This window comes from Geotrypetes seraphini, chromosome 4 (assembly GCF_902459505.1).
Source record: "Geotrypetes seraphini chromosome 4, aGeoSer1.1, whole genome shotgun sequence".
NCBI lineage: Eukaryota > Metazoa > Chordata > Amphibia > Gymnophiona > Dermophiidae > Geotrypetes > Geotrypetes seraphini.
The window spans coordinates 118,264,174-118,280,262 of NC_047087.1; the positions used below are offsets into that span (position 1 = coordinate 118,264,174).

At 41.1% G+C, this 16,089-nt stretch overlaps 1 protein-coding gene across 14 annotated transcripts in view; it reads left to right on the plus strand.

Annotated features, from left to right (window-relative positions):
* The window catches only part of ZBTB20 (zinc finger and BTB domain containing 20), a 1,614,058-nt gene that overhangs the window by 1,424,923 nt on the left and 173,046 nt on the right, over positions 1–16,089 (plus strand). For all 14 annotated transcript variants that reach the window (XM_033940835.1, XM_033940838.1, XM_033940833.1 and 11 more), the window contains one exon: positions 6,667–6,764. The gene's annotated coding sequence lies outside the window, so the exon portion shown is untranslated. The remainder of the gene's footprint in view (positions 1–6,666; positions 6,765–16,089) is intronic.

The window sequence follows — 16,089 nt, forward strand, 5'->3', positions numbered from 1 at the left end:
TTAAAATCTGGCACGCTGCTGGCCTGAATCACCTGAAGTGGAAGTTCATTCCAACGATTGACCACCCTTTCGGTGAAGAAGAACTTCCTGGTGTCGCCATGAAATTTCCCACCCCTGATTTTCAGCAGATGCCCTCTTGTGGCCAAGGGACCTTTAAGAAAGAAGATATCATCCTCCACCTCAATACGGCCCGTGATATATTTAAACGTCTCTATCATATCTCCTCTCTCTCTACGTTCCTCGAGTGTGTATAGCTGCAATTTATTCAGCCTTTCCTCATATGGGAGGTCTTTGAGTCCCGAGACCATCCTGGTTGCCATTCGTTGAACCGACTCAACTCTCAGCACATCTTTTTGGTAATGTGGCCTCCAGAATTGTACACAATATTCCAGATGAGGCCTCACCATGGATCTGTACAACGGCATTATAACTTCGGGCTTCCGGCTGATAAAACTTCTACGGATACAACTCATCATTTGTCTTGCCTTGGATGAAGCCTTCTCCACTTGATTGGTAGTCTTCATGTCTTCGCTAATGATCACCCCCAAATCACTTTCCGCCTTGGTCCTAACTAAGGTCTCACCATTAAGTGTGTAAGTTTTGCATGGATTCCTGCTGTCAAGGTGCATGACCTTACATTTTCTAGCATTGAAGTTTAGCTGCCATGTCGAGGACCAGTGTTCCAATAGAAGTAGGTCCTGCGTCATTCTGTCTGGTAAAGTGTTCTCACTTACTATGTTGCATAGTTTGGCGTCATTGGCGAATAATGTGATTTTACCCTGAAGCCCCTGAGTCAGATCTCCCACAAATATGTTGAAGAGGATCGGGCCCAAGACTGAGCCCTGCGGCACTCCACTGATCACCTCTGACGTTTTTGAAGGTGCACCATTCACCACCACTCTCTGAAGTCTACCGTTTAGCCAATCACTGACCCATGTAGTTAATGTCTCTCCCAGTCCCATTGATTTCATCATGGCAGCTTATCTTCCAATGTAATCCGCTTAGAACCACAAGGTACAGGCGGAATAGAAATCACTAATGTAATGTAATGTAAAGAAAATAGATGTGTTTTCAGCACCTTCCTAAACTGGAAGTAAGTAGGAAGTTAGCATAAGCTGCTCGGGAGACTGTTCCAGATCTTGGGGCCCTGGAAGTAGAAGGTGCCCTCAGTTTTAATATTGATTCTGCAGTTTTCCTTGTATATTTTGGGCTCACAGTCCAATTAGAACCATTCTTTACTATAGGTACGGATATTGTAAGCCTTCATTTGTAACTACCAAGGGTCTTTTCCTCCTCCTATATAACCCAGCCATCAAAGTGATAGTCCTGAGGAAACTGATTGCAATGTATACTAATTATGGCCATTTTGTTGCTGTTGTGGAAGGGTTTAGATCTACTCTATACCCAAAATCTGTGAATTCCTCTTCCATGGCATCTCATGCTCAGCCCCAGAAGGCCTAGGGAGCAAAAAATGGATTACAAATCAAACTCAAATCTCATATATAGACATATAGAATACTTCCACAGTGTAAATGAGCCATCTCAATTCTGCTGCTGATAAAGCAAAAGACTTTATAAACCAGTGTTTTCCAACACTTTCGTGGAAACACATAGGTTCCATTTTATACAGAATGTAGAAATCTAGAGGACTGTCTCAATTCCAGTGGTAGTTTACAAAATGTTCTGCCAGTGGTGAGCTTTTTCTAAAATACCTGCAGGCGTGTGCATGTATTGAGCTACATTTGCTGCAGGAGCAGCCATTTTACAAACAAATACAAAATAATGAATGAGACAAGCTCAGCAGCTTTCACATGGCAGTACCAGCATGTCCACTTGGAAGCGGTGATTTCACAACTTTCACATGTAAGTTGTTCCACTTCCATATACGGTATATCTACCCCATTTTACAAATATATATGAGTACATATAAATGCCACCAATTAAACAGTGAGGCTGCACTTTTTTTTTCTTCATCTTTAAGGGGGAGATAAACAATGAAGGATCAAGGAGAAGATTTTGAATATAACCTAAACTTTGATAATAGAGAAATATAACCCCCATTGAATAAATAACTCAGACAAAAGGATATATTTTACTATTTGTTCAACAAAAAAATATTCAACAACTGGTAGTCTTGTGTGAAAAAGCATGTGAACCCCTCATTCAGTAACTGGGAGCTCCACCTACAGCAGCAATAACTTCAACTAAATATTTCCTGTAAGAGTTGATCAGTCCCTCACATCACCCTTGAGGAATTTTTTGGACCTATTTTTCTATCCAGAGCTGTTTTACATTAGCCGAGTCAAAGACAAAGTCCTTACCTGAACTCTATTGAAATGTTGTGGTAAGACCTGAAGTGAGCTATTCCTACAAAAAAAGCCTTCTAATGTCACAGAGTTGAGTTGAAACAGTTCTGGATGGAAAATGGAGCCAAATTTCCTCAAGGGCAATGTGAGAAACCAATCAACAGTTACAGGAAACATTTGTTTGACATTATTGCTTCTCAAGCAGGTGCCACTAGTTACCAAATAAAAGGTTCACATGCTTTTTCACACAATGATACTTGGTTGTTAAATCTTTTTAGTTGAAAGATAAAATATATGCTTTTGTCTGAGTTATTTATTCAATGGGGTTATATTTCTTTGTTATCAGAGTTTTTTGGTTATATTTGAAACATAATTATATACTAAGGGGGGGATTATCAAGCTTTGTTAGAGTTTCAAGTCTCTTGATTTGCCCCTTAACGTGACTTAAAGGGACATAACGCAGTTTGACTTATTTCACTGTGGTGATATTAAGGACTCCGTTTACTAAGGTGTGCTAGCATTTTTAGCACACACAGCAGATTAGCGCGTGCTAACCCTGTGCTACGTGGCTAGAACTGACGCCAGCTCAATGCTGGCGTTAGCGTCTAGCGTGCGTGGCATTGTAGCGTGCGCTATTCTGCGTGTTAATGCCCTAACGCAGCTTAGTAAAAGAAGCCCTAAGTTGCTACATGGTGCACAGTATTGAGATACAAAACATGCATGTAAAGCAGCTTATTATGTACGATGTAAAAATCCTAATGCGACACTGTAAGTCATGTTATGGCTCATAAATCACAATAATATATCCCAGGTTTTAGTTGAGTTTGGTTTCTGCCCAGGAGCAATCAGGTTGCAATGCTTCCCTCTGATGTTTCTGGGCTGACAAAGCAAATCCCACCCCCCATGGTTCCAGACCACCACCTCTCCAAAAGACTCCAGAGCCTGCTAAAAGGCTTATCATTTATCAGTGGTTCCCAAACCCTGTCCTGGGGGACCTCCAGCCAGTTGGGTTTTCAAGATATCCCTAATGAATATGCATGAGAGAGATTTGCATATAATGGAAGTGACAGGTATGCAAATCTCTCTCATGCATATTCATTAGGGATATCTTGAAAACCCGACTGGCTGGGGGTCCCCCCAGGACAGGGTTTGGGAACCACTGATTTAGATTATGAGTGACCCAAGAGGTCTTTGGGTGGGAACGAAGCTTGCTCACTCCTACCTAGCCTGGTAACATCATCAAAATGAGCCCTTACAGGTAGGCTCACACAACTACTGCTAGGGACTGGACAGTAGTCCATGCCTGAAGATTCTCAGACCACCAATAATCTAAACAGTATACTCTTTCAGGAGCTGTGGACCTATGGGGGGCGGAGGGGGGATGGGGCTGTGGAGCCTCTTGGGGATGGGAGGAGGCTTGAGTCAGCAGGTGGGAGGGTTTCTCTGCTGGCACGAGAGCATCAGGCTGTGGCTCTGCAGTCCTATGCTGCTAAGCAGTTTTATTCTTTTACCATAGAATTCAGCAACTTGTGGAACTGAAATAGTGCAAGTTTCTGAATTCCATGATATATTAAGGTGCAGTAAAAGGTTGCCTTTTACTATACCTTGAGAACTGACCCCTTAAATTGTACTATAATGCAGGCCAGCCTAGGAGTTTCACAGTCTTTTTCACAGTGTTATACATGATTAGAGTGTTCTTAAACGTAGGACCTTACAAAGATGGGGGTTTTAAATGAAAAAGTTATATACCAGGTCTCCCTTCATATTTGCGGTTTTGGCATTCATGAATCTGATTATTCATGAGCCTCCCATCTCCATTTTTGATTGTGGCTTTCAGGGGCAGGCGCGTAGAAAGATCGTTCCTGCCTTGCTTCACCACTAGACCACCAGGGCTATAAGGTAAGGTGTGGAGGGGTCTGGGAGGCGGGAGGGGGCGAGACTTAAGGTTTGGGGCCCCTATAATTATTTATGAATACGTGGAGGGGCATAATCGAAAAGGACGTCTAAGTCCGTTTTCGTGTAAGTCGCAAGTCGTCCAAAGTAAAAAACAGCCTAGGACACATTTTCAAAAAATATATCCAAAATTTTTTTTGTTTCGAAAATTGTATAACTATACGTCCTGCCGATCTGATCGTCCAAGCCGCTAAATCTTCCATCTTTATACCACATTTTCACCCAACTTTTCTTCCAAGTCAAAAACGCCTAGAACAAGCCCTGTTGGACATGGACTGAACACCCAAATGATGGACTGAACACCTCACCTAAATAGTGGAGTACCTTACAGAGCACTGCTGTGAACTTCACAAAAAGGGTTCCATGTCATCATCTCACTATAGCTCCCTTATAGGTCACAGTTAGCCCCCCCAACCCACCTCCAGAATCCCGTAGACCCACTTATCTACCACCCTAAAAGTCACAACGTCCAAGTTCCGTCGATCGTCGGCTGTATAACTTTCGGTTATAAATGCTGTACGACTAAGTCTAAGCCAGCCCATGTCCGGCCCAACTCCCGCCCTCAACACTCCTCCTGAAATGCCCCATTTAGCTTTGGTCATTCAGCGGCACTATGAAGGCCTAGGTCGTTTAGAAATACGTCCAAAACCCTTTTTTTATTATCGGCACTTGAACGTTTTTGGGAAATGTTCATCCAAGTGCTGACTTAGGCCAGTTTTTGGACGTTTTTCTCTTTCGATTATGAGTCCCATAGTATTCACAAGGTGGCTGTGCCCCTAACCCCCACGAATATGGAGGGGGGGGGGGCGTGTAACATGCTCAGAGTCATTCATTGAGAATAATCATACTTTTTTAAAAATTTTATTTTATCTGTTCTATGCATTACTTCTTTCCCTGCCATGCCAGTATTTTCTGCATTATATTGTAAATGCTTTCTGTCTTTATCTGTTTTTAAGTCTATTATTCTAATTTGTATTTTATCTGTATCCCATATATTAGCTCACCTTGTTGTGAACCGCCTAGAACTTTTTCGGTATGGCAGTATACAAGAATAAAATTATTATTATTATTACTTGGTCTCCAGGACTTGAGCTCTCTAACTACAGCACATTGTTATAAGTCCATACATGACATGGGATCTCTTTGCACCAGAGAATGTACTTAACTGGCATAAATTAATTAGGATTCTATTATTACATTTATTTTACAGACCAAGCTGTAGCATTTAAACAAGTGTAACTGTTCTGAAAAAAGAAGTAGGAAAAATGCATAACCTTTCACTCTGTTCTCATCTTGTCCTCTTCTGGCAGGCATGAATATGTACTCAGCCCAACCAAGAAGAGAATGATGTGGAGCCATGGAACTTACAAGTTATTCCATACTTTTCTTGATACTTTTTCATTTCAATGATATGAAATGAAGTGTGTCAAGAAAAGTATGGAATAACTTGTAAATTTCATGGCTCCACATCATTCTTTTTTCTTGGTTGGGCTGAGAACTTTTCAGTGTCTCCTCTTACGTTATCTCTTTCTCTTTGCACACAAGGTAGGGTCTGACTTTATAATAATGTAATACATAAAAGTTTTCTATACCGTCTCCACCAAATAGATCTAGATGGTTTATAGAAACTGTGTCAGTAAGAATCAGTACCATCCATAAAGCACAGTTACCGTAACAGGTGTTATCCAGGGACAGCAGGCAGATATTCTCACGCACGGGTGACGTTACCGACAGAGCCTTGGTACGGACACTTGAAAAGTGAATCGCAGCTTCAAGTTTTGGAAAGTTTGCGATCCATGTGTGAGAATATGCTCCCTGCTTGTCCTGGGATAAATTGGTACATTAGATCATAATTAAAAATTAGAAATTTCCATACATAAGATTATATCTCTTTTTTTGTTTTGTTTGCTGCTTGATACCTATGTAATGTAAATGCTCATGATTCAAGTTATTTGAAAGGAAATTCTGCAATGAGAGGGCATAGGATGAAGTTAAGAGGTGATAGGCTCCGGAGTAATCTGAGGAAATACTATTTTACAGAAAGGGTGGTAGATGCATGGAACAGTCTCCCGGAAGAGGTGGTCGAGACAGAGACTGTGTCTGAATTCAAGAGGGCCTGGGATAGGCACGTAGGATCTCTCAGAGAGAAAGAGATCATGGTTACTGCAGATGGGCAAACTAGATGGGCCATTTGGGCTTTATCTGCCATCATGTTTCTATGTTTCTATATAAAAATCCTATCTAAGAAAGAAGGATAAAAGAAGCGAGGAAGCAAAGTCCTTCACTCTGTTTTACAGATACAGTATTGATTGCACTAGCCTTTCTTACTTTTAAAAAAGAGAAGAACCATTAAGTGGGAACCTTAAAGTTGCTAATGTTCTCCCCGTTTTGTTTTGGTTTACTTCAGTCCAGATGCAGCCTCTCTTTGCTTCCTTCGCCAATGAAAATCTGCACTAGACCTAAAGCTTGGAGTGAGTTGCCTGAAGAGTGATATTGGAAACCATTGTAAGTACATTTGGTAACACACAGCTTCATATAACTGAGAAAGATAACAAATGTTGGTTTACCTTTTGAGGTGATGCTTAACTTATGGTAACAGTCATGTCTCACTTTAACATTTATGAGAAGCAAAGACATAAGAACTAGAGAGTTGCGCGGGGACAGAAATCCCACCCGTCCCCGCCAAAGTCCCACCCGTCCCCGTGAGGAATCCCTTTCAGTGCTCTATAAACCAGTGTCACAGGTACAATGAATTACAATGATGAATGAATGTCAAAACTATAGCTTGTAATATTTTTTTAAACTCATTCAGTTGCCAAACTGATATCAATTTAAATAGGATGGATTTTGCCATTGTTTTGACCTTAAGCACCACAGACAGCCTAGATTTCAATATCATTTTCAGTGCTTTCATTTCTTAAACCAATAATATAGTATGTGTGACAGAGAACCTGGTTTAAAGGTTTGAGATATCAAAAGATTTCTTTTTTAAACTTCAAGACTAGCTCATTGACAGACATCTATCCCTTGATTACCATAGCACTATAGAAACATAGAAAAATGACGGCAGAAAAGGGCCAAAGCCCATCAAGTCTGTCCACTCCAGTGACCCTTCCCCCATGAGTTTGCTCACCAACCTCCTGTCCTTACCTCATTAGAGATCCCACATGAATATCCCATTTATTTTTGAAATCTGCCACGCTGTTGGCCTCAATCACCTGCCGTGGGAGTTCATTCCAATGATCGACCACCCTCTCAGTGAAGAAATACTTTCTGGAGTCACCATGAAATTTCCCTCCCCTGATTTTCAGCAGATGCCCTCTGGTGGACGAAGGTCCCATAAGACGAAAGATATCCTCTTCCACCTCGATACGACCTGTGATATATTTAAATGTTTCAATCATATCCCCTCTCTCTCTTCGTTCTTCAAGTGAGTACAGCTGCAATTTATTCAGCCTTACTTCGTATGGAAGATCCTTGAGCCCCGAGACCATCCTGGTGGCCATCCGCTGAACTGACTCAACTCTCAGCACATCTTTCCGGTAATGTGGTCTCCAGAATTGAACACAATATTCCAAATGAGGTCTCACCATGGACCTGTACAGTGGCATTATGACCTCTGGCATCCTGCTGATAAAACCTCTACGGATACAACCCATCATTTGCCTTGCCTTGAAGGAAGCCTTTTCCACTTGATTGGCAGTTTTCATGTCATGACTAATGATTACTCCTAAATCCCGTTCTTCCGTAGTTCTAACTAAGGTCTCACCATTTAACGTGTAAGTCCTGCACAGATTTCTTTTACCCAGGTGCATCACTTTGCATTTTTTAGCATTGAAGTTGAGCTGCCAAGTCGATGACCATTGTTCTAATAGTAGTAGGTCCTGCGTCATACTGTCAGGCATAGTGCTTTTACCTACTATGTTGCACAGTTTGGCGTCATCGGCGAACAATGATATTTTTCCTCTGAGCCCTTGGGTCATATCACTTATGAATATGTTGAATAGGATTGGACCCAAGACCGAGCCCTGTGGCACTCCACTGGTCACATCTGATGTTTTGGATGGAGTACCATTTACCATCACCCTCTGAAATCTACCGCTCAGCCAATCCTTAACCCATGCAGCTAGTGTTTTAACCCATGCAGCTAGTGTTGAGACATTGAGACATTCAACATTATGGAGTTAAGGTCAGAATGAAAGGGAAACAGTAAATAAATGTTGCCAGCATAAAAAAGAGAAAGCATTACTTCTAAGGTGGCAAAGAGTTTTCCTAATGAAGCACACAGATACTAAATAATGCCAATGGTAACATTCAGTCCTGTGGTACACTATAATGTAGCAGTGACCAATTTGGTGGCCATCTCCTATATTCACTTGCTGCAAACAGTGAAAAGGAACTGAAACTATGGCAGGACATTGATTGTAACACATAGGTCTTGTAACTGTGGTGGAATGTCATGGTTAACGAGAAGGAATATCCAGCACAGTTAGTAAGATTCACTTTTGTCCATCCCTAAATGCATTATATTAAAAGTTGAAATTAAATAAATCTTGGTGCTATGGTATTTGTGGAAACTGTTTTACAATGGATCCAGAGTGGCAAGCTCGTCCCCAACATTTTGCAGTTCTGTAATACTTTTTCTGAGGGTATACCTTTAAGATGCAGGAACAATGTCCCAGCTCCACAAACTTGAAAAATGGCAGAACCTGATCTCATGCAGTGTGTCCGAGGATTTTTCAAGACAGTGACACTGGGGTAGGAACAAGTGGGCATCTTTTCTGCCTCTTAAAGTAACTCCTAAAGGGGGCCTTGAGGGCTTTGAGGAGGGTCAGGGGTAGAAGGGTTACAACTAGACACCAGGGAATTCTTTTTTTATATAATGGTGAGATAGGGAAGGAGGGGGCTGCTAGTCTAACAGGGATTTTTGATTTTGTCAGCAGTGTTGGGGATGTGAATTGGTTTGGTGGGAGGGAGTCATGTTGTAGGGCTAAAATGGGCCAATACAGAAAGCTACATTGTGTGTGTGTGTGGGGGGGGGGGGGGGGGTTAAGAGGAGGGATTGGATTGGTTGGGTTGGGGAGTCGCTATACTGCCATACATTTTGCAGACCAGATGGCTTCTTTTTTAAATGTCCCTATTCCTATTAGTGCATGAGCCAATCGCCATTCACCCACTGAATGGCAGTAATTTGCATGTTTGTTGATTACTGCATTATAGCAGTAAATTTTTTGCAGGAACCTAGCATTAAAAGCAGGGCAGTCAATGGCTCTAAGATGCCGCTTTCTACATCAATCCCTCTATACCAGTGGTTCCCAAACCTGTCCTGGGGGACCCCCAGCCAGTCAGGTTTTCAAGATATCCCTAATGAATATGCATGAGAGAGATTTGCATACCTGTCACTTCCATTATATGCAAATCTCTCTCATGCATATTCATTAGGGATATCTTGAAAACCTGACTGGCTGGGGGTCCCCCAGGACAGGTTTGGGAACCACTGCTCTATACCTATCTGTATTTCTTTCTTTCTGTGCCTCTCCCTCCATCTGTGCATCTATATACCCTTCAGTCTGTGTACATACTTGTGTGTTTTGATGTATTTTCCTGGTAGAGACATTGTCAGAATAGATTCCCTTTGAAAATTTGGGCTGCTGCCATGGGTCTCTTCTTTCCACCCCCTCTATACAACCCAATATTCCATCTAGGCTCCCCCGTCTTGCACAGACCATTATCCCATCTTGCTCTCTCTACCTATTTTGAGAAGAATGTAAATATATCTTAGTTCCATAGCATGAATTAACTACAAGTAAAATATGAAATGAATAAATTCTGATAGTGGATTGTTGAACAGTGTATTTGCTTACCTTATTCAATAAAGTTTTTATGACACTTCTTATTCTTATGAAGAACCTTTTGGGGTTATTTTGTTAGGGGCCATTTTGTTATAATACTGTTTGTCAGGGTATCTAGTCTTGGTATTCTAATTATACTCTGGGCGATATTCAGTCTTTGGTGATCAGCATTTTTTAAAATTGCTTTGAATATTGGGCAGACTATGTTCTGGTCACTGGTGCTCAGCATTTACTTTACAAATTGGGACCGTATAGCATAGCATATCCCGCAATTTATCATGACAGGAGTTCAAAGTTTTCTAGGTGAATTTGACTTTATTGTCAAGGAGAAGAGCAATTTTTGGCTTGCTATTTAAAGCAATAAAATTAGGCTTATAAGATTGCTGCTTGTATGTTTCCACCTAACTTTTGTGTTTGCTATCTGGTCCACACTAAATTTTTAGGACATGCCAGAGGGTTCAAGGCTACTTAACAGGGTATTTCTTATAGATACTATTAATTATGCATAGCATTCATGTTCTAGCTTGCAAGAGTTGGTAAAAGACCAGTGTGAAGGCAAATACAAATATGCAAAAGTCTAGCTACTTTGTGATGCAACATTGGATTCTGTGGATCATTTTAACTTAAAAAATGGAGTGTGATAATCTTAGTTAACTAAGAGGAACATTTTGTAGGAAAACCATGTTATTAAGAAACTAATTTAAAGTTAGAATAGGTGCTAAATGGAAATTAGTTTTATAGCCACTTCTATTCCTTTTCTTCAGTTTACACATTTGTAATTGTGAAATAATTATTATTCCTTCCTCTTCCCTTAAAATTAGCTAGCACAAGAATAGTAAACTCTGGTTTACCAGTGTTCCATCCAGGTCTATATTTTGGGGATGTTCATATGATGTGTCTGCTGGCAGTAGCTTGAAGATATGACACATTGTGGTTATGCTTAAAAATAGGCCAGTTTATGGCACTCAGGTACTGAAATTAGCCAGATTTGATCTTCTGTTCCTGGAGTGGCTGCATGTTTTTTTTATGTGTATACCCTTGACTCATAAATTGATGTCTGTCTGAAACAAGGGGAATGCACAGAAAATGGACCCAGTATCTGTATGGCTCCAAGGAAAGACGCAGCTTTACCTGTGAGGTCAGCAATTGAGCAAGGCGATGAGGAGAGGAATGGAAATAGGGTTAAGTGGCAGAAGGGGTAAGGAGTGGAACCCTCCTCTGGTGAATTTTTTTGGGTATCAGCTTATAGATAAATAATGGGTAGCCCAGAGCTTTATCCCTACTTTATATAATTACCTATAATCAATTTATAACAACATTTTAATCTGTATACTGTTACAATCAAGAGCTCAGAGCAGTTGACAGAATGAATGATGCAGAAAATGAAAAAATATAATTTACAGAGAAATATAAAGATATAAAGAATGTTGGGCATTATCAAAAAAGGTATCACTACCAGAACCAAGGAAGTTATCCTCCCGCTGTATAGAGTGATGGTGCAACCGCATCTGGAGTACTGTGTTCAGTACTGGTCGCCGTACCTTAAGAAGGATATGGCGATACTCGAGAAATGATAAAGGGCATGGAAAACCTCTCATATGCTGAGAGGCTGGAGAAGCTGGACCTCTTTTCCCTGGAAAAGCGGAGACTTAGAGGGGATATGATAGAAACTTATAAGAACATGAAGGGTATAGCGAAGGTAGAGAAGGACAGATTCTTCAGACTGGCAGGGGCAACAAGAACTAGAGGGCACTCTAAAAAATTGAAGGGAGATAGGTTCAGAACCAATGCTAGGAAGTTCTTCTTCACTCAGAGGGTGGTGGACACCTGAAATGCGCTTCCAGAGGAGGTGGTAGAGCAGAGTATGCCTTTGGGTTTCAAAAAGGATCTGGACGAGTTCCTGAAGGAAAAGGGGATCCAGGGATACAATTAGAGGGTTACTATACAGTACAAAATGCTCTAGAGTAATAGATCACTACAGGTCATTGACCTGGGGGGCCGCCGCCAGAGCAGACTGCTGGGCATGATGGCCTATGGTCTGACTCGGCAGAGGCAATGCTTATGTGCTTATGTACTAAACAGAACCACAGCCAACTCATTGGAGTTATGGTCCTGCTGCAGCCAAAGACCACATCTCCCTCTGAAACTTAATACACATGCATCACGAATCTAGCCTATAGGTATGGTTGAATTGTTAAGTAAGGACTATGCGTCCATCTTCTCCAAGGCTGTCAATGCTGCTTCTTCAGCAGCTCCAGTTCCCACAGGGCTTTTAGATTTCTGACAGGTACCTGAGTCTTGGACTGTCCACTGTCACAGACAGGATGCTGTGTTCGATGAACCATTGGTCAAACTCGGTACAATAAAACCTTGGTTTACAAGCACAATTCATTCCGAAAACATTCTTGTAATCCAAAACACTCGTATATCAAAGCAAATTTCCCCATAAGAAATCATGGAAACTCAGACGATTCATTCAACAACCCAAAAACGTTAATACAAAATGCTATACGTACTTGTATTGCAAGACCTCGCTCATTTAGAATAATCACTACACTCTCAGAGCCCCTTCCCTGCCCTTGTTTAAAAGCAGACTGAAAACCCACCTTTTTGATATAGCTTTCAATCCTTAAACCTACTGCTCTGCTCTCCATCCCAGCCCGCTAATTAACCGTTCCCCTTAACTGTATCCATGAAATCCTGTTTATCTGTCTTGCCTGTCTAGATTGTAAGCTCTTTCAAGCAGGGACTGTTTTCTTACTCTTTGTGACTCTGTGCAGCGCTGCGTGCGTCTGGTAGCACTATAGAAATAATTAATAGTAGTAGTAGTAGTAGTATTGCAAGACTTTGCTTGTTTAGAACAGTCATTACACTCTTGCAGTGTCAAGAGAGAGAACAACCATCAGCTCAGTTGTGATGATATGACACGTGTATACTGTATGTACTCGTATTGCAAGACTTTGGGCTCCTTTTACTAAGGTGCGCTAGCGTTTTTAGCACACACGCAAAATTACCGCGCGCTAAACCGCACGGTACGCTTCTAGAATAACGCCAGCTCAAAGCTGGCGTTAAGGTCTAGCGCACGCAGCAATTTAGCGTGCGCTATTCCGCTCGTTACGGCCCTAACGTACCTTAGTAAATGGAGCCCTTTGTTTAGAACAGTTACTACTCTTGCAGTGTTAGAGAGAGAAGAACCATCGGCTCAGTTGTGATGATGTGATGTGTGATGTAACATAGTAACATAGTAGATGACGGCAGATAAAAACCCAAATGGTCCATCCAGTCTGCCCAACTTGATTCAATTTATATTTTTCCTTCTTAGCTATTTCTGGGTGTATTGTATACTGTATGTACTTGTATTGCAAGACCTTGCTTGTATATCAAGTTGAAATTGAATAAAATGTTTTGCTTGTCTTGCAAAACACTTGCATACCAAGCTACTTGCAATCCAAGGTTTTACTGTATTATACTTTTGTTCTGGCCTGGCTGTTGTATGTTGTTGAGATGTTACGGACAAACATAACAATAGATGAAAGAAATGCCCCTATACCTGAAAGAGGAGAACTGAAACATTATCCCCTATATGTGGTGCCCAAATTTATTTAAACAAATTTGCATGCTACTAAATTAGCTAAAGAGCCAAACAGCACAAATAATTGGGCCTAACAATCAATTATTGGCGCTAATTAGCAACAAATTGGATTTGCATGCACATCTTGCTAAAGTCTATTCTATAACAATCTGTGCACAAATCTTTTAGCATTCAACTCAAAGGTGGGTGTGGCCAAGGGAAAGGCATGGACAGGTCAGGGGCTTTAACTAAAGATGTGCTTAGCATTACAGAATACTGGGGATCCATGCCTAACTTATGCACCAGGATTTCTATCAGGATTCACAGGGTATATGTGGATTCACAGGGTATATCAGGATTCACAGGGCCCAATGTTTGGCATGGAAATTGGCTCTAAGCCATTCTATAAATGGTGTGCAACTCAGAGCGCCATTTATAGAACACTGCTCCACACACATTTTTTTCAGTGCACAAATTTGAACGCCATTTACTGAATCTAGTCCTATATCACCATATTAGTATATTTATGTTGCACAACTGATTTGTGGGAACATTTTTGACAATACAAAGAGACTCATTTTCAAAACAGAAACAAGTCCAAATAATGGTACAAAACAGCAGCTGGACCTCTTTCCACAAAAACGTCCAAATTGCAATTTTTAAAACTCGTGTTTAAGATGGGACTAGAGTGGCCTTATGGTTTGGATGTTCTTTTGCAACAATGGAACATTGTAAAAACATCTGGGGCAAAAATGAGGATGTTTTTGGCTAGACATGTTTCAATAATGTCTAAGTGCCAAATAGGTGCCCAGACTGACCAGATAGCCACTGGAGGTATAAAGTTATGACCCCTCCCACCCCCAATGAGGTGTGAGTTCAATGTACATTCCAGGCTCTATGACAGCTGCAGATATGACAAGCATTCCTCTTAGAGCAGCAAGCAGGTCCCTGGAGTATCCTAGAGGTCAGTGCAGTGGACTGTAGAGAAGGGGACCCAGGTTATAGGAGCCAACTCTGTGGGTAATATGGGTGTGTGAGCACTCCCAATATTGTGCAAAGTTATTGGCTGTGTCCAGAGAGGGGAAATTCCATTGGGTTTAGTACCCCCAATCATTTTGAAAAGTTTGCTTATATGACCCATGCCCATATCTCTCTTTAACTGGTATACTTGTGGTGGAAAGTGTGAGTGCTCCCAAAACCACAGAGATGATACCTACAGGCATAAGGACCACTGTAGTGGTGTACATTTGGGTACAGTACCTTTTTTGCTATTCCTGGAGAGCTCACCATAAAATGGGTTATGATGTGATCTGTACCTTGGGCCTTTTATGTGAAGTTCATTGTAGTGCCCCCTAGGCTTTCTCGCATTAATCCATGCTTATGTATATGTTCTGTCATTTTGTTCTTTATAATAGTCTCTACCATTTTGCCCAGCACTGATGTCAAACTCACCAGTCTATAATTTCCCAGATCAAGTCTGGAACCCTTCTTAAAAATCGGCCTTCTTAAAAATCGGTCACATTAGCCATCCTCCAGTCTTTCAGTACTATGCTGGATTTTAAAGAAAAATTACTATCAATAGCTCTGGAAGTTCATTTTTCAATTCTATCAGCACTCTGGGATATATACCATCCAGTCCAGGCGATTTGCTACTGTTCAGTTTATCAAATTGACCCATTACATTGATTTATTTGAGTTTCTCTGGTTGATCAGAATTGAATACTATTTCTGGCACCAGTAACGCCCCACAGTTTCCTTGGTGAAGAGCGAAGCAAAAAATTCATTTAATCTTTCTGGGGACCTCTGAAGCACCTAGAAGCCTCAAATTCAGGATAAAAACTTTTAAATAATAAAATGAAATCAGAGCAGTTAGACTAACATTCTTAGTCTTGTTAACCATCCGTTTGTTAATAATTCCCAGCATCCTGTTCGCTTTTTTGGCCCCTGCCGCACATTGGGCGGAAGGTTTCATCATATTGTCTTCGATGATACCCAGATCCTTTTCTTGGGCACTAATCCCCAAGGTGGACCCTAGCATAACTGTGATTCAGGTTATTCTTCCCAATGTGCATCGCTTTGTATTTGTCCACATTAAATTTCATCTGCCATTTGGACGCCCAGCCTTCCAATTTCCTAAGGCTGGAAGAAAGGAGAGGGACTCGCACTCATTCTGGAGATGACACAAGAGGTAGGCTCAGCTCTTACAGGGCCTCTTCTCTCCTCCAGCATCTCCTATGCACTGAGCACATAAACGTCTAAATTAGTAATTTTCAAAACAAAAAGATAGATGTTTTTCTGGTTCAAAAATGACCATGTTTAGCATAGAAGGTGTGGAATTTTTGCAAAACATCCAAAATCAGATTAAAAATGCCCCTCCACGTCATAGAAAACTTTTAATTGCCTTTTG